General features: G+C 43.6%; 1 long non-coding RNA gene across 1 annotated transcript in view; it reads right to left on the reverse strand.

Annotated features, from left to right (window-relative positions):
- Positions 1-8582, reverse strand: part of LOC146041727 (uncharacterized) — a 27381-nt gene extending 18799 nt beyond the window's left edge. The window contains exon 1 of the long non-coding RNA XR_014463565.1: positions 8515-8582. This is a non-coding gene — a long non-coding RNA (uncharacterized LOC146041727). The remainder of the gene's footprint in view (positions 1-8514) is intronic.
- Between the last annotated feature and the right edge of the window lie 18959 nt (positions 8583-27541).

Below are 27541 nucleotides of genomic sequence, written 5' to 3' on the forward strand. Positions count from 1 at the left end.
TACCATGAACACGTCATCAATGTATCTGCAGAACATCTGGATGTGCGGTCTGTGGCGGTGTGCAAAAAATACACTCTGCTCAAAACCGAACATGTATATATTCGCATATGATGGTGAAACCGCTGCCCCCATCGCACATCCAGATGTCTGCAGATACATTTTGCCATCAAAGACAAAATAATTACGGGTGAGAATAAGCTCTAATAGTGTCAGATATAATGTTACATCAAACCCGAAATGTTCAACCTTTTGACACAAAAACTCTTTAACTGCCCTTAACCCTTCTCCATGCGGAATTGAGGTATATAGACTTGTGACATCCATAACACATAATAGTGTATCTGGTGCCACAGTGCCCAATTCCTCCAATTTATTTAAAAAGCAGGTAGTATCCTTAAGATACGTAGGTTGGATGGAGATGTGTGGTTGCACCAACATATCCAAAAGCTGGGACGTAGGTTGAAATAAACTCCCCCTGGCCGATATGATTGGTCGACCAGGGGGATTAGTCGCATTTTTGTGGATTTTGGGTAACGTGTATAATGCTGGTGCAACCGGGTAATGTACTTTTAACGCAGAGCAACATTTGTCATCAATTAAACCATCACTTTTTGACCTATCAAGCAGGTCAAAAAGTTCTTTTTGGTAACACATTGTGGGGTCACCACGCAATTTACAATACACTGTAGAGTCGCTTAGTTGGCGAACTGCTTCTAAACGATAGTCATTAACATTTTGTATCACTATCCCACCCCCCTTATCGGCGGGGCGGATAGTGATAGTTTTATCATTACTCAAACAATTTAAAGCACGTTGTTCTTCAGCCGATAAATTGCAATGTGAAATTTTATTAACAACAGTGTATTTATGCATAGATTCACCCAACAATCTGTCAAACGTTTTCAACGAGGCATTATGGCTAATGGGATCATAGGTAGACAATTTCTGTTTTTTAACAAAGTCCTGCACAACAGATGTCGACACATTTTGTGTTGACCCTTGAAAATGTTCCTTAAGGCGCATGTTACGCGCTATTTTGTGTCTGTCCATTTGCCAATTAAAGTCATTATGTCGATTAGTCGGTATGAACGACAGTCCTTTGTTCAATACCGATTTTTCGCCTTCGTAGAACACGATGTGACAAGTTATAAATTAGCTCCGGGACTTGGTGCGTGCTTTTGAATTCCCTTTCGCACTGGCCCCCTCTTCTTGTCCTTTGGCTTTTCCACCCCTGCCACGGGTGGTTGCGCCTAAAGGGGGACGCTTAGATGTACTTGCGTCATCAGAGTCTGGGACAATGAAATCGCTGTCACTTTGGAATGATGAGTGATAGTTGACATTTCTATCCTTTTTATTACGCCAAGTGCGTTTTCTAGGGTGTTACCATAGCTTTGGTTACTTTTATCTGAACCAGTCAACCATCTGTACACATTGTTATAGTCATAGTCCTGTTGGACAGTGGTAAGTTTAGATTTCTTAAACTTAATTAGCTCAGATTTGTACGCATCACATTGTTGATTTAATTTCACCCAAAGTTTATCATTGGGCGGTCAGCCATCATGGCTTGATGTTCATCATGAACCACAGTCACTTTATCCCTGGTGATTTTAAGCTCACGGCCAGCAAATTCGATCACAAGCAGCATTAGATCTAGGCTGCATTTATTTAATACGGCAACCCACCGTCGACAGAACTCTGGGCTAGCACGCCCTATCGTAGGTACATTACGGACACGAAACCCTCTGGGAATCAACTTCTGTCGAAAATAGTCAGAAAGTGACTGACCATGTAAAAGATAGTCAATCTCCTTTTTACGCAATTTGAATAACTCTGATAGACGTCCTCCACATTAACAGCACTGTATTCTTGTTCAGTTACAAACAAAATCTGCGATGCTTCATCAGGAGAAAAGTTCAATGTCTCACCTCTGGGAAGTTCTGAATTCCCCGGATCAGTGAAGCCGTCAATCCGTTGGCTGTTGGTAACAGACTGCATGTCTGTGCAGGTGAGCGATGAAGTAGGTAATTAGTCACTGAGCTCAAAATAGCGGAGGTGCCTTGTCCCTTTAAGGTGTAAGCCAAAACACCAAGTCGATATCCACGTCTCGGACTGGCTCTCTCCTCAATAGTTAATAGCTCCGTGCCCTTGTAGAATAGGTATAGGCAGATAGAGAATCCCAGCAAGCAGGACCCCAAACACGGCACTGGAAAGGTCTTTGTACAAACAGGACTTTATTTTCTCAACGTTTCGCGGAGTTTAACCGCGTCGTCAGGAGAAACAAGCAAGACAATGAAACATACTCACAGCTCACCTTATGTAGGGACCGGCATGCTGCATCCCCGCCCACACGCCACAGATCACGGAGATGAATTAGATTCTCCCATTAAATTCACTTTTAAATGTAGTAACAAGGAAATTGCATTCCTGGATGTTCTTGTAAGCATTACCAATGGACAGATTAAGACATCGGTTTTTCTAAGCAGACCGATAGGAATACCCTATTGGTGGCTAGTAGTCATCACCCACCCCCCCTGAAAAAAGGGCTTCCGTATTCACAGATGGTGAGGGTGGCGAGGATCAGTAGTGACTGGTCATCCCTCCCATCTGAGTTGGATAAAGTAATTGAGAAGTTCCGTGAACGTGGATACCCTCTTAATCAGCTACAGTTGTCCAAAAGTAAAGTTTTAGGGTTACATCGTAAAGATCTTCTAAAACCTGTATCTAAAGCCAAGGAAGCAATTTTTCCATTAGTTACTACCTTTGACACATCCAGCCCTGTACTGCCTATTGCAACTCGTTCCCTCTGGCCAATTGTAGCTTCTGACAAAAAGCTGGAATGTTTCAAAAACATCAGACCCCTGTCCTGCTATCGTCGTGGTAAAAATCTCCGCGACTTATTGGTACATACTGATATTAGTGATCATACTACACTTAATACTTTTTCTGCCAAAAAACCTGGATGTTACAGGTGTCCTAATTGTGTAACCTGTGGTTATTTAATCACCGGTGGCACTTTTAAGCACCCTCATAATGCCTTCAAATACAAGATACGCCATGTTTTGTCTTGTGAATCTCGATTTGTGGTTTACATTATAATCTGCCCGTGTGGCTTTTATTATGTGGGCAAAACGTCCAGGAAATTCAAGGAAAGAATGGCCTTACATAGATCTGCCATTAAAGCAGCTTTAAAGGGGAAACCGTGCGATCAGCCGGTGGCTGTGCACTTCAAAGTGCATGGTCACCAGCTTTGTTCCCTAAAATATTTAATAATTGATCATGTACCTGAGAATATTAGGGGGGTGACCGCAATAAAAAATTGTTGCGCCTGGAGGCTTCTTGGATATACAGACTTGATACTGTGTCTCCAAGGGGCCTTAATGAGCGTATTGCCTGGAATACTTTGATGTAGATTTATTATCTACTGGACGTATCTGACACATAGCATTGTGTTTAAAATTAATTTTTCTGACTGTTGGTTCTTAATTTCTTTTATATGTATGTGGTGACATTTTACTAAATGTCATTTTTATTTTAATTGTATTTATATGTACGTGTTCTTTTGTAGATATCTTTACTATGTAATGTTTCTTTTGGTCCTTGTATTGTTTTAATGTAATTTCTTTTAAATAAACCTATGTATTGACTAGCACTGCTTTGCTAACGCCGGCCGGCGCTGCTGATCTCGGAGATACGCTGGTTGCTATGCAACCCAGACCTGTTGTGGTTGCATGATGTCATCTTGTGCGCCACTCACAGGTGATCCCGGTCTCCGTGATCTGTGGCGTGTGGGCGGGGGATGCAGCATGCCGGTCCCTACATAAGGTGAGCTGTGAGTATGTTTCATTGTCTTGCTTGTTTCTCCTGACGACGCGGTTAAACTCCGCGAAACGTTGAGAAAATAAAGTCCTGTTTGTACAAAGACCTTCCAGTGCCGTGTTTGGGGTCCTGCTTGCTGGGATTCTCTATCTGCCTATACCTATTCTACAAGGGCACGGAGGCTATTAACTATTGAGGAGAGAGTGCCAGTCCGAGACGTGGATATCGACTTGGTGTTTTGCTTACACCTTAAAGGGACAAGGCACCTCCGCTATTTTGAGCTCAGTGACTAATTACCTACTTCATCGCTCACCTGCACAGACATGCAGTCTGTTACCAACAGCCAACGGATTGACGGCTTCACTGATCCGGGGAATTCAGAACTTCCCAGAGGTGAGACATTGAACTTTTCTCCTGATGAAGCATCGCAGATTTTGTTTGTAACTGAACAAGAATACAGTGCTGTTAATGTGGAGGACGTCTATCAGAAGTTATTCAAATTGCGTAAAAAGGAGATTGACTATCTTTTACATGGTCAGTCACTTTCTGACTATTTTCGACAGAAGTTGATTCCCAGAGGGTTTCGTGTCCGTAATGTACCTACGATAGGGCGTGCTAGCCCAGAGTTCTGTCGACGGTGGGTTGCCGTATTAAATAAATGCAGCCTAGATCTAATGCTGCTTGTGATCGAATTTGCTGGCCGTGAGCTTAAAATCACCAGGGATAAAGTGACTGTGGTTCATGATGAACATCAAGCCATGATGGCTGACCGCGCCAATGATAAACTTTGGGTGAAATTAAATCAACAATGTGATGCGTACAAATCTGAGCTAATTAAGTTTAAGAAATCTAAACTTACCACTGTCCAACAGGACTATGACTATAACAATGTGTACAGATGGTTGACTGGTTCAGATAAAAGTAACCAAAGCTATGGTAACACCCAGAGAAAACGCACTTGGCGTAATAAAAAGGATAGAAATGTCAACTATCACTCATCATCCCAAAGTGACAGCGATTTCATTGTCCCAGACTCTGATGACGCAAGTACATCTAAGCGTCCCCCTTTAGGCGCAACCACCCGTGGCAGGGGTGGAAAAGCCAAAGGACAAGAAGAGGGGGCCAGTGCGAAAGGGAATTCAAAAGCACGCACCAAGTCCCGGAGCTAATTTATAACTTGTCACATCGTGTTCTAACGAAGGCTGAAAAATCGGTATTGAACAAAGGACTGTCGTTCATACCGACTAATCGACATAATGACTTTAATTGGCAAATGGACAGACACAAAATAGCGCGTAACATGCGCCTTAAGGAACATTTTCAAGGGTCAACACAAAATGTGTCGACATCTGTTGTGCAGGACTTTGTTAAAAAACAGAAATTGTCTACCTATGATCCCATTAGCCATAATGCCTCGTTGAAAACGTTTGACAGATTGTTGGGTGAATCTATGCATAAATACACTGTTGTTAATAAAATTTCACATTGCAATTTATCGGCTGAAGAACAACGTGCTTTAAATTGTTTGAGTAATGATAAAACTATCACTATCCGCCCCGCCGATAAGGGGGGTGGGATAGTGATACAAAATGTTAATGACTATCGTTTAGAAGCAGTTCGCCAACTAAGCGACTCTACAGTGTATTGTAAATTGCGTGGTGACCCCACAATGTGTTACCAAAAAGAACTTTTTGACCTGCTTGATAGGTCAAAAAGTGATGGTTTAATTGATGACAAATGTTGCTCTGCGTTAAAAGTACATTACCCGGTTGCACCAGCATTATACACGTTACCCAAAATCCACAAAAATGCGACTAATCCCCCTGGTCGACCAATCATATCGGCCAGGGGGAGTTTATTTCAACCTACGTCCCAGCTTTTGGATATGTTGGTGCAACCACACATCTCCATCCAACCTACGTATCTTAAGGATACTACCTGCTTTTTAAATAAATTGGAGGAATTGGGCACTGTGGCACCAGATACACTATTATGTGTTATGGATTTCACAAGTCTATATACCTCAATTCCGCATGGAGAAGGGTTAAGGGCAGTTAAAGAGTTTTTGTGTCAAAAGGTTGAACATTTCGGGTTTGATGTAACATTATATCTGACACTATTAGAGCTTATTCTCACCCGTAATTATTTTGTCTTTGATGGCAAAATGTATCTGCAGACATCTGGATGTGCGATGGGGGCAGCGGTTTCACCATCATATGCGAATATATACATGTTCGGTTTTGAGCAGAGTGTATTTTTTGCACACCGCCACAGACCGCACATCCAGATGTTCTGCAGATACATTGATGACGTGTTCATGGTATGGGGAGGTGGTGAGAGCACCTTCCTAGACATGATGCGGGAAATCAATGAATTAGATTCTCCCATTAAATTCACTTTTAAATGTAGTAACAAGGAAATTGCATTCCTGGATGTTCTTGTAAGCATTACCAATGGACAGATTAAGACATCGGTTTTTTCTAAGCAGACCGATAGGAATACCCTATTGGTGGCTAGTAGTCATCACCCACCCCCCCTGAAAAAAGGGCTTCCGTATTCACAGATGGTGAGGGTGGCGAGGATCAGTAGTGACTGGTCATCCCTCCCATCTGAGTTGGATAAAGTAATTGAGAAGTTCCGTGAACGTGGATACCCTCTTAATCAGCTACAGTTGTCCAAAAGTAAAGTTTTAGGGTTACATCGTAAAGATCTTCTAAAACCTGTATCTAAAGCCAAGGAAGCAATTTTTCCATTAGTTACTACCTTTGACACATCCAGCCCTGTACTGCCTATTGCAACTCGTTCCCTCTGGCCAATTGTAGCTTCTGACAAAAAGCTGGAATGTTTCAAAAACATCAGACCCCTGTCCTGCTATCGTCGTGGTAAAAATCTCCGCGACTTATTGGTACATACTGATATTAGTGATCATACTACACTTAATACTTTTTCTGCCAAAAAACCTGGATGTTACAGGTGTCCTAATTGTGTAACCTGTGGTTATTTAATCACCGGTGGCACTTTTAAGCACCCTCATAATGCCTTCAAATACAAGATACGCCATGTTTTGTCTTGTGAATCTCGATTTGTGGTTTACATTATAATCTGCCCGTGTGGCTTTTATTATGTGGGCAAAACGTCCAGGAAATTCAAGGAAAGAATGGCCTTACATAGATCTGCCATTAAAGCAGCTTTAAAGGGGAAACCGTGCGATCAGCCGGTGGCTGTGCACTTCAAAGTGCATGGTCACCAGCTTTGTTCCCTAAAATATTTAATAATTGATCATGTACCTGAGAATATTAGGGGGGGTGACCGCAATAAAAAATTGTTGCGCCTGGAGGCTTCTTGGATATACAGACTTGATACTGTGTCTCCAAGGGGCCTTAATGAGCGTATTGCCTGGAATACTTTGATGTAGATTTATTATCTACTGGACGTATCTGACACATAGCATTGTGTTTAAAATTAATTTTTCTGACTGTTGGTTCTTAATTTCTTTTATATGTATGTGGTGACATTTTACTAAATGTCATTTTTATTTTAATTGTATTTATATGTACGTGTTCTTTTGTAGATATCTTTACTATGTAATGTTTCTTTTGGTCCTTGTATTGTTTTAATGTAATTTCTTTTAAATAAACCTATGTATTGACTAGCACTGCTTTGCTAACGCCGGCCGGCGCTGCTGATCTCGGAGATACGCTGGTTGCTATGCAACCCAGACCTGTTGTGGTTGCATGATGTCATCTTGTGCGCCACTCACAGGTGATCCCGGTCTCCGTGATCTGTGGCGTGTGGGCGGGGGATGCAGCATGCCGGTCCCTACATAAGGTGAGCTGTGAGTATGTTTCATTGTCTTGCTTGTTTCTCCTGACGACGCGGTTAAACTCCGCGAAACGTTGAGAAAATAAAGTCCTGTTTGTACAAAGACCTTCCAGTGCCGTGTTTGGGGTCCTGCTTGCTGGGATTCTCTATCTGCCTATACCTATTCTACAAGGGCACGGAGGCTATTAACTATTGAGGAGAGAGTGCCAGTCCGAGACGTGGATATATATATATATATATATATTTTTTTTATTAAATATATATTCATGTGCACATGAATAAAAATAGCATGCCCCTCCTCAGAATAAAATTCCTGATTTTTTTGACACCAAATGTAAAAAACAAACCACTCTATTTTAAAAGTTCACATTCCACTTCACCATAAAAAGATAGCGATTGCTACTCGGTGAATCATGGCGAAAAAAAACTTGAAATGTATTCGCCATCTGGTCATTGAATAGGGTGCTTCACCGTTTTTGTCAAAAATTACAGCACAAAATTGCTATAAAAACCTGGCGAATCAGCCTCATTGAATACCGCCCATTGAATTGTCAGTACTAACAACACCACTTCCCCACTTTATTTACTGGAGACCTCATACCTATAATATCACTCGATTCCAATTGATTATCTCAATTAATTACGGAATATCTTCACGCATTTTTAACATTGTATATTATTTTTTATTTTCATTTATTTATTTTTATTTTCTATATATTTTTTTTACTTTTCTTATTATTGTATTGTATTGCCTATGACTATGTAGATGAGATTGTATAACCCATCCTTTTAAAATGACTAATATAAAAATTGATACAATTTAAGCAGTGTGTCCAGCCTTATTCACTCAGCAGATACATTTACTATATATCTAACCAGCAGCGCACAGCATCATCTTGTTGTACTTTTTGTCCATTTCTCCGATGAGCTCAGGAGACCTCATCTGATGCTTGCTGCAGCTGGTTGGAAAAAAAAAAAAAAATTCAACATTATTTTTTTTCAAAATACTCCTTATATATAAAAATCCCTTTTTTAATTCAACCCAACACTATTGATTGAGCGCCATGACTTTTGTATCTCTGGGTGGAGCCATAAACTTCATCCAGGTAACAAAAACTCCCTCCCTGTTTAAGCCCTATTTTACATCATATTTATGTCAAAAAATTACGTTTGGAAAAAGATACCATTATAGACGTCTGATGACATTTCATTCCGTGAGTACCGGTACGCCATCTATTCTCGCTGCAAGAAACCATTATACATTCGAACATACCATTACTCATATGAGTTTGGTACGCGTCCAGTTGCTGTTTCTGATAACACTTTTGGAATTACCATCATATTAAACCAGATTCACCCATTGTATATATCCGTATGTGTTCTCATTTCACATATTCTTCGTGTCAAACGGCGGTCGGTTGAACATCTACTATCTGAGATCGTCGTGATCGATAAGAACCATCATCCAGAGGGGTGTTTTGGTCCGTTCTGTATAATAGATACCCTGTTGTCCCAAAAAAAGGGAGCACCCACATCTTGTGTATCAAAACCTATCTATCTGTGTCCATTCCAAAAAGATCTGGGGGAGATGTTAATACACCAAGATAGGCTGATCCCTCAAGTGAAGCGCCACTTTATCCTTCCAAAAACCTTGGCCCTTATTCTGATCGGTGCGTACTTTCACGAATTCTTTCGGATGGCGTTTTTTAGCCGTCTGTGCATGCGTGGAGAACGCTATGCGCATGTGCCACGCATGGTCTCCGTACTTGTTCTCACTAATACCGTACAGAAATGTGCTCCGCAATCATTCGGCCAATATGGGTGTGTTATGGGCGTCATGCGGAATGACACAGGGGCGTAGTTTCAAAGTGGGCTAAACTGGGCGGAAACATGGGCGGACACGGGGGAGTACACACATTTTGGTAGGCGTGCATTCGGACAGCACGCCGAATGCACGCGAGCGAAAAGGGAAGAAATGTGCGGTGTACAAAAGGTTACTCTTGCTTTGCGGACACCACTCGGTCATGCGCTAGGCAATCGGAACGCCTAATCAGGACGGACGCACCTCAACCAATGTCAGGTGAACACAATACAATCACCTACTTTACTCATTACTTGTAAATTACACGCTTCTCACTGCTTCAATTGGAAGCATTGCAGCTTAAAGCAGGGGTGGGGAACCTTTTTTTGCCAAGGGCCAATTGTATGGTGGAAAAATCCTTCGGGGGCCATATGTAAAAATTTGTCTTACAAATTGTCCTGCTGCAGCCGTCCAACGCTCCGGCGGCTGCCGCTGAATAGGACTGACAGTCTCCGGTTGCTGTTAATTAAGAGGAAACTCGCAAGAACTACCGACCTCTCGCAAGAAGTCCCCTGTACTTGACTCCCGGCAAAGCCACCGGGCCTGAGGTTCCCCACCACTGGCTTAAAGGGAACATTACATGCTGCACTTGTCACACACTTTTACACTGCAAATAATCAACACAACTTAATATTAATAATACTAATACACATGGCACTTGTGTATGTATCAATTAATACAGACATTTGGGGGGCCAACATAAAATTTATTAAACAAACTTTGGTACAAATTTCAAAACCATATCAAAACAAATGGTACCATACCAGGACAAAAATGACATAATACATAATAAATAGCCACAGCAGAATCGTTGGGAACACATCAGGTGGCTTCACAACAAAAGTACAGCACCAACACTTCAAGTACAGCACACAGTAATGGTAGCCGAAACAGGGCAACAGGTGAACCAAACATGACATTTGAACCGCGGGCAAAAGTGGTGACCCTGGGCACGGATTTGGACACAGGATGCTGACACACACAGCTCAATGGAAGATTTGGGAAGACATAACGGAGGAGATTAATGGGGACACAAGTTCATTTGCGAGCACGTTTGCCCCTGGCAGGCTCCTTGCCACGTGCAGCAGCTCTTCGGCCTCGTCCACGGCCAGAGTCCGATGGTGGCTCATGTGGAGCACGTGCTGGTGAGGGGGTGGATCTTCTTCCCCCTCTGGCAGCAGGGAGTGATGAGGTTGGTAATGCACCCGAAGCGGGTGACATTAGGGCCCTATTGCTGTTAACTAGCTCCACCATAAGTTCATTATGGCGGAGGAGGAGGTCGTTTTGCCGCAGGGCTTGATCAGCCAGCACCTGCAGGCTACCAGCAATAGCTTGGTGGCTGCCAGCCATAGCTTGCTGGCTGGCACTCATAGCCTGCAGGCTCTCAGCAATACTCTGCTGGCTGGTGGTCAAACCCTGCAGCACCTCCTCGGCCCTACGCACCCGCTCGAATGCCGACTCTCCCTGCTGCACAATACTATCCAGCACACGGCCCCACATGGACAATTCAGCCGCAGACAATCCCGGCGGCTGCTGCACGGGCCTGCTACTGGGGCCAGGTGGCACAGACTCCACAACCTCCTCAAGAGAATCTTGACCAAGCGGTGGCGATGCTGTTGAACAAGAAAATTCCAATTACCACACATTCCATGCAAAATGTAAAACATCTACTTATGGCCTGGCAAATAATTACCTTCTAGAGTAGAAGCCATCACTTCCGCTGGGGACTCGCTGTCTATAGTGCTCACCCCCCGGACCTCCTCCACTGCTATACAGCACTGGGCCATCTCTTCCAGGGGGGTGAGCTCCAGCTTGGCAGGCATGGGGCCAGCCCCAGAGGTCTGGCTGTGTTGCCACCGCTCGGTCAATTTCTTCTTGAGGTTGCCTTTGAAGTCGTGCCACCTGCAATCAAAGTGTACATATTAATACATGTAACTCCTCATGTTTGCTGTAGCACCCATTGCAATCTGAAACATAATACAACATGTGCCTACTGACACCAAACTTACATTATATTCTTTTTTCAAACCAATCCTTAGAAGATACAAAAACAGTCACCCTCCAAAAACTATCAATTCAATGTCATGGCCTACATGTCTGTGCGTCCAAGCAACGTGAACACCCATTGCCCAACTCCATCTAATATTGAATGTAAACATTACTGGACTTGTCCTACTCAAATTTTATACACATGTACTTGCCTCTTCTTAACGTGCTCCGTCTGACGAACTTGTGGAGCCACTGCATTAATCTCCGCCGTTATCTCCTCCCAGATCTTCCATCTCCTTGTGTGTGTCAACTTCACCACTGGACACTCAATTAAATCACGTGCCCGGGTCACCAGGATGTCAAGCTCCCGCGGTTCAAATGCCATGTTTCGTGTTGTTGGTTCCCGTGTTGCCCCACTGCGGCCACGGGCACGGGCACTGCCACGGCCACGGCCACCGGTTGCTGTACCTGAAGTGCTGGGCTGGCTACTCTGTTGTGAAGCCACCTGCTGTGTTCCCAATGATTCTGCTGAAGCTGAGGATGGCCCAGCAGCTGATTGGCCTGATGTTGATGGGCCATCTGGGTCCTCTGGGTTGAGGGGGACATAGGTGGTGTTGGCCTCCATGCGTGCCAAGAGATTCTGCACCACCTGGTCTTCCTCTGAGTCTGAGCCTGGCATGTTAGCAACAACTGTTTGCCTTTCTAGGACAACTTTAAATACTATTTCTGTAATTGGCGTTAATCAGCTGCAACCTGCGTTCCGTACGGCCGCGTCCCGTACGCCAGCGTCAACCGTGCGGCGCATACGTCCCGCCCCTTGGTGTAGAAAAATATTTCCCAAAAACATGGAAAACTCAGTAAGTCTGATTTATTTGCTAAATGCAGATTCCAACACCAATGACCAAATACAACTGTGGTCAGACATGCAATGTATATTTGCATGTACTTCTGTACTGTGCACTTGTTTGCTATGTAGTACAACTGACACTACTCATTCCATATGTCAATCCAGTCCCCCACTTAGCCACAAGTAATCAGTGCTAGCATCCAAATCACATGTGAAAGCACTCCACATTCAGGTTAGATGCTAGCTACTTTTCATTCCACCTCTGTAGTAGGGGCCAGTAGAAGGTAAGTGTACACATGGCAGCATGTGGAGTTAGGTGTAAGTGTCTAGAGATGCACACTATTTCACCTGTTGCTTATACCCATGTTTGGTGAATGTTATAGATTAGATATAATATGTTACCATCATATTTTACACTGTTTAGGATGGGTGTGCGATGCAATGGGTTAGCCGTCTGTTCGGGCGCATACACGCTGTTAGTGTAAAAATGAACAATAAAGTTAATACCAAATATCACTCTGATCAACCAATGACAGCACATGATTGTTTGATGTGTGCCATTGCTAAGATGGCGGCTTATGGCAGAGCAGCACCCTTCTCTGCAGCCGAGCTGAAGACACTGGTCTCCGTTATGGAGACCAGGCTGGGTCGTGCGGGCCCATTCATCACCAATAGGCAGAAACGCTCTGCCTATGCGGTGGCCCGCCGGCGGATATACGCCCGCACCAATGTGCGGCGGACCATCGCTCAGTTGGAGCGGCGGTGGTCCGACCTCCGGCGCAGGGAGCCAGAGAGGCTTCAAAGCATAAGGGCCAGCATTGCTAGATGTGAGTATTTCAACAGTAAATGTGGATTTGTACATGATTGCTTACCTGACATTATTTAATCCACTAAGGTCAGCAGCCTGATCATGAGTTAAACATGCCATACAATATATGAGTGCTACTTCCTGATTGACACCCTGTAATGGTCATAAAATATGTTATTGGGGAGGATTAATGCTTGTGATGCTTACAATAGCCCAAATGTCACAGCATACCTGCCATGTTACAGGCTGTGTTTTGTAAAGGCCACTGAGGAGCTGTTTGCATGTACAAGTATCAGTACCTCTAACCTTAGCATTTATAGGTTGATAAGGCTTATTACAAATTACCACTAATTGGCACTTTTTTCATTTTTCCCAAACACAGCACGTGCACGAGCAAGGCAGGCCCGGGAGGAGGCAGAGGCAGGTCTGGCACAGGAGGAGGCAGAGGCAGGTCTGGCACAGGAGGAGGCAGAGGCAGGTCTGGCACAGGAGGAGGCAGAGGCAGGCCTGGCCCAGGAGGAGGCGGAGCCAGCGATGGCCGAGGAGGAAGAGATTGAGGAAGGGGTGGAGGAGGCTGAGTGGCCAGTGGAGGCAGAGGTGGCAGCCGAGGAGGAGGTCGTGGCGGCCGCGGAGGCCCAGGAAGAGGGGGAGGATGAGGAGGCCTGTGTGGTTGAGCAGGCGGCCGAAAGTGGTATGTATACATAAAGATTCGTTCTTCCTTTTGTCATCCACTATTTGATATGTAGCACTGTTGATTCAAATGTGTTTGAAAATACTATAAAGCCAAACAACAAATTGGGTAGCAACAGACACACTTTGGGGTTAGATAGGGTGGCCAAACCATCCCTTTCATCCTGGACACATATTAATGACACAGGTTGTGCGGATGGCTTTCAGGTCGAATTGAAGTGCCACTGAACCTGTGTAGTTAATCTGTATCCAGGAAGAAAGTGATGAGTTGCTCATGTAAGGGTTACATGTCCCTGCTTGTTGCATACAATCTGTAGGCTCATATAGGTGAGTAGAGTTTACTGGCGAATGATCTTTGTTAACTAGATTCAGTATGGCATAAATGGAGTATGGCCAGGCGTGGCTTAGACTGGAGTAACAAGTGGTGAGTGCCCCTGGGCCCTCCTCTAGCTAACCACCCCCTGCGGTCTGCATGTATGTTTGTCACCATAATTGTGTGTTGATTTGGTCTTAGTAATGTTTTGAGCATGGGAGTGGGTTAGTGCTGCAGCTTCCCCTAACTGGCATTCTGACAATGATTTCTGGAGCAGACCATCAGCAGGCAAGCCATGCTTGATTGCACAAATGTACTGAGCATTCCTGAGAGTTGTGTAACTCCCCTGCCAGGCTCCATCATATAACTGACACTGAACTTTGTTTGCCGAATTGTGATTGGTGCAGCGCGTGGCATGCTTCTCAGAGCTTAGTCATGGGTGGGTTTGGATGGAGAAGGAGCAGTATGACTGTGAGGTGTTCTACAGAGTAAAGGGTAGAGGGTCAAAATCAGCCTTTCCATGTAGTATGTATGCATGTATGTATAGGTGTATGTCTCATATATATAGGTAGATATGTGTGTGTATACATATATAGTTATATATATATATATATATATATATATATATATATATATATATATATATGTAAAGAAAAAAGAAATTGAAGCGCACCAGTCAGCAACAGGTGGGTACAATTTTTACTGATATACAGCTGACAAACATAGGTAAAAACATATAGGAATAAAAACTTCCCAAATGGAAAAGGCGGTACAGCAATACCAGGTGTCGATGGAAACCGGACAGCAGTGATCAGTTGCGGTCGGAACACCGGACAGCGAATACCAGCCACGACTTCCACAGGATACAGCGGACCAAAGCCAGGACGTCTACAGCGTCAGGATAGAGTAACCACGCCCAACGCGTTTCGACTACGGTCTTCGTCAGGGGGTGTGACTATCCCCTGACATCCACTAGCTTATATACCAGCACAACTCAATTACACAGGTGCCGCACATTACAATACAATTATATAAACACAAAAGCCTAATCATGCATGCTGATACTTATCAGAAAAGCACAGAATAAATAGCTACATAACTGATGCAAAGATACAAAAAGGTATATAGAAAAATGTATATAAAAAAGTATATAAATATATTAAGAAAAATATTTATTTTATTTTACAAAAATACATTATATATAATAGATAAAGTGGTGAGTGCTAAAGTACAAATATTTTATAGGATAAATCCGTGAAATTTTTTTTTTTTATATATGAATAATATAAGGACTATAAACATAGTCAGAAAAATATCTAACAATAAAGTGACTAGAAAAAGGTATAATAAATGATATAAATATTATAAGCAAAAAATAATAAATGCTGTTCGATTCAGTATCAGCCTGCAGGATGCACAGACTAAAAAGAGAGAAATAAAAAACATTATATATATAAAAACATATCAACATAATAGTCTGTTATAGTCAGACTAATTCCATATAAATCATCATTTTTAATAAATACACAATAAAACCATGATTAAACAACAATATTTGCGGTATATCAGTAGATAAATAAGATACATAACCATATTACATACTTAGTGATTATGTTTTAAAAAATAAATAAAATATAAAAAAATATAAAAATACTAATACCCTAGAAGGGGACCAAGCTGTGTATAACTGAATAAAGGGATACTAATTGTGTATAGGTCAACAAAAGATCATATTACCAGGCAAGTTATAATACTATATAAGGATGGAGTAAATGGCGGGCTGGGGGAGAAAAAAACTAAATCAACGGTGGCAGGTCTGAGGGAGAGACACGACCCTGCACGAGAGCAGTCTGGTGGCATCCGTCATTGTGCCAGCGAGCGGGGTTATTAGCCCAACAACACTCACCAGCACTACGGGTGTCCCCAAAAAATGCACTCAATGCAGGAAAGGAGTGATCTCGCAACCCTCATTCATGCCAACCGGACTCAAGGTTCCTAGTGTATAAATCCAGTATGTTTCACGTTTCCCCAATTTTATACTTAAATCACCGCCTCTTATGTCAAGGGTTACATGTTCAATACCCTTAAAGGAAAAATTCTTGAGATTGGATTGACAACAGTTGAAAAAATGTCTAGGCACACTATGATGCAAAACATTGTTCTTAATACTTCTCATATGTTCCAGAATGCGGATCTTAAGGGGGCGTTTCGTTTTTCCCACATACCTTTTCCCACAACTGCATTCTAGAACGTATATAACATTCTCTGTTGTACAAGTAATTTTGCTTTTAATGTCAAAAGATTTGTCTCTCTCAACGTTCCAAACTTTATGCCTATCACGACTGGCGTATTGGCAAATTTTACATCTGTTGCATGGAAAAAAACCTTTAAGGTTTGTCAGCCAACCTCCATCTTCAATTACTTTTAAATTACTCGGGGCCAGAACCGATTTAATGGAGTTAGCCTTCTTAAAGACCACTTGAGGTTTCTTAGGTAAAGTGTGTTTTAGTAGGGGGTCAAGGAGCAAAATGTCCCAATGTTTATTTAATATTTTGCGTATCTCATTATCACAAGAGTTAAAGCGTGTGATAAATGATAAAAAAACATTTTCATTAGGGTCAGGTATAGGTTTTTCTTTATATACCAACAGGTCTTTCCTGTCCAAATTTTTAGCTCTCTCTCTACATTTGTTGATTAATCGGATGGGGTATTTCTTTTCCTGAAATCTCTTCTCATAGATCTCAGCCTGTTCATCATATTTATCGATGGTATTACAATTCTTTCTAATACGTCTGAATTGCGAGTATGGGATGTTAGATATCCATTTGTTATAATGGCTGCTCTCAAAATGGATATAGCTGTTACTATCGACAGCTTTGACATGAGTATAGGTAGAAATCTCATGCCCTTCAGACCAGTCATTAGTATCGAGGACTAAGTCAAGATATTCAATTTTAGTGGGACTGCATTTTGAGGTAAACTTTAGATTATAGTTGTTGCTATTCAATTTCAGCACAAACAGTTCAAATGATTCCACATCACCATCCCACACAATCAGGAGATCGTCTATATATCTCTTGTAACATTTAATGTTACATTTAAAGGTCTCATTTATCTCCACATTATTTTCTTCCCACTCCCCCAAATAAAGATTTGCGAGGCTGGGTGCATACGGGGTCCCCATAGCTACCCCCCGTTTTTGCATAAAAAACTTTTGTTGGAAAGTGAAGAAATTATTTTCCATAACTAATTTCAGACAGTCTAATAGAAAGTTGCAAAATCCACCATCAATATCACTATCTTTTTCAAGGTAATATCTCACACCTGCAAACCCCCCTTCATGGGGTATAGAGGTGTAGAGTGCCTCTACATCGATGGTGCACCATAGATAACTGGATTCCCATTTAAAATTTTCAAAAAACATCAATACCTGTGTAGAATCTCTTAGATAGGATTTGAGATTCATTACATATTTCCTGATGTGTATATCAACAAATTCTGAGAGAGCTGCTGTCGCTGATCCAATGCCAGCGACTATAGGTCGACCAGGAGGTTTAATCAAACGTTTGTGGACCTTTGGGAGGTAATAAAAGATCGCAGTAGTAGGAAATCGATTAATGATATATTGCGATTCCTTATTAGATAAATATTTCTCAGTCACACCGTAATTAACAAGTGAAACAATTTTTTCAACAATGTCATTAGTAGGATCACTTATTAAAACAGAGTAGGTGTCAATGTCATTTAATAAACGGTATGCTTCCTCCATATAGTCATTGCGATCAAGTACAACAATCCCCCCCCCCTTGTCCGCTTGTTTAATAATAATATCATTGTTATTTTCCAAATCCCGGATAGCGGAATACTCCTTTTTAGACATATTGGTTTTTTTATGTCTATCTTCCTTACAAAGTTTTTCAAAATCTTGTTTAATAAGGTTAGAAAAGGTATCTATGTAGTTACCGCGAGATTCTACCGGGTAAAACAATGATTTGGGTTTTAAACCTGACCCTGACCCTTTAACAGAAGGATCACATAAATTTAAATGAACATCACTATTTTTGGCAAAATGCCTTTTTAAAGTTAATGATCTAGTAAATTTGTTAGCATCAATAAACAAATTGAACCCATCAGGGCCTTTTGAAGGGGCAAACGCAAGTCCTTTAGATAGAAGTAGTTTTTCATCATTTTTTAATTCATAACTGGACAGATTAAATATACCAGCATTTTCTACGGGTTTTGGCGTCTTATTTTTTGTCCCCTGTCCACCTCTCTTTCCCCTTCTAAAACGTCTTGTTTTCGTTTTGGTTTCACAACCGGGCTTTCCCATCTGTTGTGTTCTGAGGGGTGGCGGCTTTTTGATTATATATATATACATACACACACACACACCTCGCAGAATGCATGTTTAAAATGTAGGTTTGACTATGTTAAATGTATGCATGAATATCATTAGTCATTTTTCATTTTTAATTTCCTCCACAGATGAGCCTGCCCAAGCAGAGGAGGGTCGCCGTGGGGCCCTCGTAAGACTGCGAGGCCTGATGCGCCTCATGCTAGAGGAAATGGACCGCCTAATAGATGCGGAGGATTAAATTATTGTTTTGTTGGCATTTGTTTAAATAAATCGTTATTTAAAGTTCAAAGTTGTCAGTGTTTTTTTCTAACATGCTAAAGTATATGTGTAAGTTGTTTAAAATGTTTAAAATAAGCAAAATGTACATAGTGTATATAGATGTATGTTAGGGTCACATGCTGTAAGGGTTAATGTGTGTCATGAATGTAGTAGGAATGTGGGTCAGTATAGATGAGCATTTAATTGATTGAAATTGCTAACAATCCCTTTTTCAGGAGGTTGCCTAATAGCCTAAGTGGGTCATGTGATCGCTGTGTGTACTCAGTACAAAAGTGTTGGATTGTGCGTAAATACTCCGCATCGGGGCGTACGGACAGCTTTCCGTACGTTCTCACGCGGTAAGACCGTGCTTGTGCGGGAAGACCGTGCAAGAATCTGTACGTTTCCCCTGCACACGCACGGTTTGTATGTCGTCCGTACACACGCCCTGTTCTTAAAGAGTGACTCCGTCCGAATGCGGAGGACACGTGGGCGTTTCTACGGACGATGCCCGCACGCCGCCGCACAGCGATGTGTGCGGCCCGCACCGTAAGAATTCGGGAATATCCGCACCGATCAGAATAAGGCCCCTTGTGTTCTGCCCCTTAAAGCAGCCAGTATTACCCTGCACAGAAACAAAATAAATCACACAAATGTAACTCTCTCTGCACCTGTTACAGCTGCCCCACCTGCAGTGCAGCATACTTTTGTCCATTAGAGAGAGAGGTTGCTTTTGCAAGTGAACCAGAATCAGTCCTCATGTGTGTGCTATATAAATAACTGGTAATCATAATTCTCGGTATATGTTCCTATCCTGTATGTATACGGTGTGGGTGCATGATTCGATGTGTGTGTTCATGGTATGGTGGGCCTGATTCAGACCCACTGATTAGGCAGCGTATCTGCGCCCCAAAGAACGGCCACCCCACCCCCTGACACCAACACTGCCCGTATCCCCTCGGTAACGTCACCGACCATCAAATGGTTTCTCCCCCTTCAGAAATAAAAGTCAGTGAAAAATCCCAGCATTGAGGTCGCGGGTCCGATTCCCACCCATCCAACTGTCAGTAAGGGAGAGGACAGCCAGCCAGAAGGAAAAGGGGGCGGGGCCTGCAGCCGTACCGGGAAAGGACCTGTTTAATTAGTATGTGTCCAGAATTAACCCCTTCCCGACATTTGACGTACATTTACGTCATGGTCGGGATGTACTTCCCGACGCATGGCATAAATGTACGTCATGCATTTAAAGTGTCACCGCGTCTATAGACGCGGTGACAGAGGGGAGATGGCTGCTGTCCCTGACAGCAGACATCTTCCCTCATTGCCCAGGGGGGGCAGCGATGCCCCCCCCCCCCCCATCGGCGATCGCTGCGATTGGCTGTTCAAATGTGAACAGCCAATTGCAGCGTTTTCTGTGTACCGGCGAATAACGGCGCTCGGTAACACAGGGATCGGTGGTGATTGGTGCTGTTAAGTACAGCACCAATCACCACCGGGTGTAAAGGGGTCACTGGTGGTCACCCCACCTCACCCCACCTGCCCCCAAGGCTGTGATTGGTCCGTCGGACCGACGGACCAATCACAGCCATTACACCTCAGAGAAAATAACGGAGACAGCCCTGCAGAGCGGTCTCCGTGCCCATCTGTCCTCTTATACTGACCTGATCAGCGTTGGTGGTGTGGTGGCATCCGTGCTGCCTGCTGCTGGTGCTTCCTGGTTGTTGGTGCTTCCTGGTTGTTGTGCTGCTGCTGCTGCAGCGTCATTGTGTAATATAATTTTGTCTCTGCTGCCCCCTGCTGCCCCCCTTTTGTGCTGATCAGTATAAATTAACTGATCAGCAACTTTTTGGGGGTGCAGGTTTTTTTTTTATATTTATACCATGTCAGGTCAGGGCCGGAGCTACCACTAGGCAGCTTAAGGGCTGTTTCACACAGTACGGTTCCTGCCGCACGGTGAAATCCCGTACGGCCAGGGAGCCGCGCCGCACTCAGCAGTTGTGAATGGACACTATTGTGTCCATTCACACGGGACGGCCACGGCCCGGCCGCACGGCTGCAGCCGGATCCCCCCACTGGAAGGGACGGCTGCCGGGCTGTGGCCATCCCTGCCATTATAAAATTCTGAGTGCGGCGCGGCTCCCTGACCGTACGGGATTTCACCGTGCGGCAGGAACCGTACTGTGTGAAACAGCCCTTAGGCAGCTGCCTAGGGCGCTGGCCACTAGAGGGCGCCCCAGTACCATGATCATGTAAATTAAGTATTTTACTGGTCTGCGTGCGTTGTAGGGGAGTCTGACACTTCCCCCAGCACATTTTGCACATTGGAATGCTGGTACCCAGGCCTGGGAGCAGGTACTGCATTCTGTGGGTGATTCCTGGGCTCAGCTTCCACTGCAGCAGCCGGCAGGCTTGTGTCCCTGCTCTTCTGCTTCCTGCTGCTGCTCTTCACAGAGATCGTCTGGTAGCTCCGCCCCCTCCAGCACAAGATCCGATCCTGCAAGCAGCCAGATCATCCAGACATACAGCAAAGGTGACTGGCACATACTTTATGTATTTGAGGGAGGGGAGGTGCAGGGATGGTTTTACATGTGAGTTGGGGGAAGTGCAGGGCTGGGGACATGTGTGTTGCAGCTCTGGGGAACATGTGATTTGGGGGAGGTGCAGGGCTGGGAGACATGTGAGTTGGGGGAGGTGCAGGGCTGGGGAACATGTGTGTTGGTTGAAGTGCAGGGCTGGGGACATGTGTGTTGCAGCTCTGGGGAACATGTGATTTGGGGGAGGTGCAGGGCTGGGAGACATGTGAGTTGGGGGAGGTGCAGGGCTGGGGAACATGTGTGTTGGTTGAAGTGCAGGGCTGGGGGACATGTGTTTTGGGGGAGGTGCAGGGCTGGAGAACATGTGTGTTGGGTAAAGTGCAGGTCTGGGTGACATGTGTGTTGCAGTGCTGGGGAACGTGTTTTGGGGGAGGTGCAGGGCTGGGGAACATGTGTTTTGGGTGAGGTGCAGGGCTGGGGAACATGTGTGTTGGGTAAAGTGCAGGGCTGGGCGACATGTGTGTTGCAGGGCTGGGGAACGTGTTTTGGGGGAGGTGCAGGGCTGGGGAACATGTGTGTTGGGTAAAGTGCAGGGCTGGGGGACATGTGTGTTGGGTAAAGTGCAGGGCTGGGGGACATGTGTGTTGCAGGGCTGGGGATGGAACATGTGGTTTGGGGGAGGTGCAGGGCTGGGGAACATGTGTTAGGGATGAGGCTGGGTGCAGGGCCTGGTTACATGTGAGTAAGGGAAACAGCAGCGTGCAGGACAGGGGTACAGGTGTGTGAGGGATACTTTGAAGTACATTGCTGCGCACCGGGTGCCCGCACAGAAATATATATATATATATATATATATATATATATATACTTTATTCCTAACGAAACTGGGGGGGGGGGGGGGGGGGGGGCGCATTATTAGAAGTTTTGCCTAGGGTGCCAAACTGCCTTGCACCGGCCCTGTGTCAGGTTGCACCAAAAGTTGTGCGCCTGCTGCCCCTCACTGCTAATCAGTGTCGCATCACTGATCAGCAATTTTTTAAAATTTTTTTTTTTTTTGGGATCAAATTCCTGTTGCCTTTGGGCGCTGATCAGTGACGGACGTTACTGACCAACATCTGTGCTCAATTTTTGGCGCAGGAGCATTTTTTTTTTCTTTTAACCCCTTCAAGGTAGTACCAAAAGCTGCCTTGAAGCTGCTGCACTACATACACACTACATACCCCCGTGTTGAAATAAAGTTTGTACCCCCCCTACACTATACACGTGTTGAAACACTACACTTACACAAACACAAAAATAATAAAAATGTCCCAATCATCCCAAAGACTGTTTTCAGCGGAGGAGGCATATGCCCTTATTGCCTCTGACACTGACACAGCCAGTGATGTAAGCGATGAATTTGCATTCGTCTTAAGCTCCTCTTCCTCCTCTAGTGATGAGGGACCCCCTCAAAGACGCCCCCGTAGAGCAGCTGAGACCCCCCCCCCCCAAATGATTGATCCCGTATGGACCCCACCACCAAACAATTTTGAGCCCCAGGTTCCTGAGTTTTTGGCCAACCCAGGAATCCAATTTGATACTACAGGCCTCAAAGAAATTGACTTTTTCAAAGTCTTTTTCTCTGATGATTTTATAAATTTAATGGTGGACCAAAGTAATTTATATGCCCAGCAGTTTATTGCCCAAAACCCCACGTCATAATTTGCTAGGTGGACCCCTGTAGGTGCAGTAGAGATGATGACGTTTTGGGGTCTGGTGTTACATATGGGCATAGTTAAAAAGCCAGAAATTAGACAATATTGGAGTACAGATGTTCTGTACAGCACCCCACTTCATCGTATGGCCATGACCCGGACTCGTTTTGAGACGATCCTTAAATTTTTGCATTACAACGATAATGCACAGTGCCCACCCAGAGATGATCCCACCTTTGACCGGCTATTCAAAGTCAGGCCGGTCATTGATCATTTCAGCGCCAAATTTGCTGAGATGTACATCCCCGAAAAATTCATTTGTGTAGACGAGTCACTTATACATTTTAAAGGAAGGGTTAAATTCCGCCAGTACCTTCCCAATAAGAGGGCAAGGTATGGCATAAAAATGTATAAGCTGTGCGAAAGTACCTCAGGGTACACCCACAGGTTTAGGGTATATGAAGGGAAGGACACAAGAATTGAACCGCCAGAATGCCCCCCCTCCCTCGTAGGTGTTAGTGGAAAGATTGTCTGGGATTTAGTGCACCCCTTCCTGGATAAGGGTTATCACCTCTATGTAATTTTTCATTTTCACAGCCCAGTTGTACCAAAATTGGTGAAACCCCTGGGGGTTTGAAATGTACACTATACCCCTAGATGAATTCCCTGAGGGGTGTTGTTTGCAAAATGGGGTCACTTGTGGGGGAGGTTCCTAACTTTTAGCATCTTATGGTGCCTAGAAACCTACATGGTGCCTAAAAAATAATCTCATAAAAAGGAGGCTCCAAAATCAAGTAGGTGCTCCTTCTATTATGAAGCCTGTGGTTTGGTCAACGTGCACACTAGGGCCACATATAGGATATTTATGAAAACAAAAGAATTGGGGGAATTAATTTTTAGTCACATTTCTCTAGTAAAATCTACTGTGTTCCTTAGAAAAATGTATTAAAATTGAAAATCTGCTTAAAAAAATGAAATTTTGAAATTTCACCTACACTTTGTTTTAATTCCTGTAAAACACCTAAAGGGTTAACAAACTTCCAAAATGCTGTTTTGAATACTGTGAGGGGTGCAGTTTTTGAAATGGCATCATTTATGGGGGTGTCTCACATACAAGTCCCTCAAAGTCACATCAGAACTGAACTGGTCCCTAAAAAAATCAGTGTTTGAAATTTTCTTGAAAATTTTAGAATTTGCTATTCATATTTTAAGCCTCCTAGTGTCCAAAAAAATTAAAAGGAGGTTGAAATAATGATGGCAACATAAAGTAGACATATGGTCTTTGTTAGTTATTAACTATTTTGAGTGGTATGATTATTTGTCTCACAAGGAGAAAATTTAACATTTTGCAAATTGCTAAATTTTCAATTTTTTTACGACATTTTGGTATTTTTCACAAATAAACACAGACTGTATCGACCAAAATTTACCACTAACTTAAAGTACAATGTGTCACGAGAAAACAATCTCAAAATCACTGGGATAAGTAAAAGCAAAAAAAAGTTATCCCCACTTAAGTGATACATGTCAGATTTGAAAAAAAGGGCTCTGTCAGGAAGGCAAAAACAGGCTGCGGCGGTAAGGGGTTAAAGGGATGAGGCGGTAACCCTGGGGTTGTAGTACCAGTATACGTCCGCGACATGTCATGGAGATAATACTCCGGTATTGGTAGCTATAAGCTGACACTTTATTGCATACAATATTAACATATATTTGTTCATATGGCCTAATTCTCTCATCTCCTATCTGCCAATGGCCTCAGACAGAGGCAGAACTCTGGGAGGCAATGGAGTCATCTGCCGCCGGGCTCCTGCTCCCAAGGGGGCACCTCTCCACCTCCTGGAAGTTGAATTCAGTTATTTAAAAGCCAGTGATATTGCTTCTGTGGCTGAGTTCTGAAATATTGATGTGTTCTCTATCTATCTATCTATCTATCTATCTATCTATCTATCTATCTATCTATCTATCTATCTATATATCTGAACAGAAATATATATTTATATAAGGTTATATAGGGTTGTATGTGTGTGTGGGGGGCACCAATATATATCTTGCCTCCGGGCAACTGGAACAAACTTACGCCACTGGCCTCAGAGCCCAGGAGCTGAGCGTCAGGCAGACGCAGAGATGTATATGGAGCATTATACGGGGTATAGGAGATCTATGGATGTGATATATGAGGGTAAAGTCGCTGTGGGTGCAGCCCGCAGTCTGTCCCGGCTGTGGCTGTGTGTAGTTAATCATTAATTAGCTGAGGAATAGGACCTGTGCTAAGGAATGGTTCCAGACAGAGCAGGGAAAGCTCAGCTCCACCAAGGGTAACCTAACTCCAATGGTGCTGGGACAAGGTAGGTCTGATCATGTCTGCTCAGGGGCCTGACAGCTGGGCTGTAGTTACCAACTGTCAGTAAGGGTGCGGTCTGTCAGTAAGAGTGCAGTCTGTCAGTAATAGTGCAATCTGTCAGTAATAGTGCAGTCTGTCTGTAATAGTGCAGTCTGTCAGTAATAGTGCAGTCTGTCTGTAATAGAGCAGTCTGTCTGTAATAGTGCAGTCTGTCTGTAATAGTGCAGTCTGTCTGTAATAGTGCAGTCTGTCTGTAATAGCGCAGTCTGTCTGTAATAGTGCAGTCTGTCTGTAATAGTGCAGTATGTCAGTAATAGTGCAATCTGTCAGTAATAGTGCAGTCTGTCTGTAATAGTGCAGTATGTCAGTAATAGTGCAATCTGTCAGTAATAGTGCAGTCTGTCTGTAATAGTGCAGTATTTCAGTAAGAGTGCAGTCTGTCGGTATGAGCGCAGTCTGTCGGTATGAGCGCAGTCTGTCGGTATGAGCGCAGTCTGTCGGTAAGAGTGCAGTATGTCCGTAAGAGTGCAGTATGTCCGTAAAAGTGCAGTCTGTCCGTAATAGTGCAGTCTGTCTGTAATAGTGCAGTCTGTCTGTAATAGTGCAATCTGTCAGTAATAGTGCAGTCTGTCGGTAATAGTGCAGTCTGTCTGTAATAGTGCAGTCTGTCTGTAATAGTGCAATCTGTCAGTAATAGTGCAGTCTGTCAGTAATAGTGCAATCTGTCAGTAATAGTGCAGTCTGTCTGTAATAGTGCAGTCTGTCTGTAATAGTGCAGTATGTCCGTAAGAGTGCACTATGTCAGTAATAGTGCAATCTGTCAGTAATAGTGCAGTCTGTCAGTAATAGTGCAGTCTGTCAGTAATAGTGCAATCTGTCAGTAATAGTGCAGTCTGTCTGTAATAGTGCAGTCTGTCAGTAATAGTGCAGTCTGTCAGTAATAGTGCAATCTGTCAGTAATAGTGCAGTCTGTCGGTAATAGTGCAGTCTGTCTGTAATAGTGCAGTCTGTCAGTAATAGTGCAGTCTGTCTGTAATAGTGCAATCTGTCAGTAATAGTGCAATCTGTCTGTAATAGTGCAGTCTGTCTGTAATAGTGCAATCTGTCAGTAATAGTGCAGTCTGTCGGTAATAGTGCAGTCTGTCTGTAATAGTGCAGTCTGTCTGTAATAGTGCAATCTGTCGGTAATAGTGCAGTCTGTCGGTAATAGTGCAGTCTGTCTGTAATAGTGCAGTCTGTCAGTAATAGTGCAGTCTGTCAGTAATAGTGCAATCTGTCAGTAATAGTGCAGTCTGTCTGTAATAGTGCAGTCTGTCTGTAATAGTGCAGTCTGTCAGTAATAGTGCAGTCTGTCAGTAATAGTGCAATCTGTCAGTAATAGTGCAGTCTGTCTGTAATAGTGCAGTCTGTCTGTAATAGTGCAGTCTGTCAGTAATAGTGCAGTCTGTCTGTAATAGTGCAGTCTGTCAGTAATAGTGCAGTCTGTCAGTAATAGTGCAATCTGTCAGTAATAGTGCAGTCTGTCGGTAATAGTGCAGTCTGTCGGTAAGAGTGCAGTCTGTCTGTAATAGTGCAGTCTGTCAGTAATAGTGCAGTCTGTCAGTAATAGTGCAATCTGTCAGTAATAGTGCAATCTGTCAGTAATAGTGCAGTCTGTCTGTAATAGTGCAGTCTGTCTGTAATAGTGCAGTCTGTCAGTAATAGTGCAGTCTGTCTGTAATAGTGCAATCTGTCAGTAATAGTGCAGTCTGTCGGTAATAGTGCAGTCTGTCTGTAATAGTGCAGTCTGTCAGTAATAGTGCAGTCTGTCTGTAATAGTGCAGTCTGTCTGTAATAGTGCAGTCTGTCAGTAATAGTGCAGTCTGTCTGTAATAGTGCAATCTGTCTGTAATAGTGCAGTCTGTCAGTAATAGTGCAGTCTGTCAGTAATAGTGCAATCTGTCAGTAATAGTGCAGTCTGTCTGTAATAGTGCAGTCTGTCTGTAATAGTGCAGTCTGTCAGTAATAGTGCAGTCTGTCTGTAATAGTGCAGTCTGTCAGTAATAGTGCAGTCTGTCAGTAATAGTGCAGTCTGTCTGTAATAGTGCAGTCTGTCTGTAATAGTGCAGTCTGTCAGTAATAGTGCAGTATGTCTGTAATAGTGCAGTCTGTCGGTAATAGTGCAGTCTGTCGGTAAGAGTGCAGTCTGTCACTAATGCTGTATGTCAG

The sequence above is a fragment of the Crinia signifera genome, chromosome 19 (genome assembly GCF_055691185.1).
Source record: "Crinia signifera chromosome 19, ASM5569118v1, whole genome shotgun sequence".
NCBI lineage: Eukaryota > Metazoa > Chordata > Amphibia > Anura > Myobatrachidae > Crinia > Crinia signifera.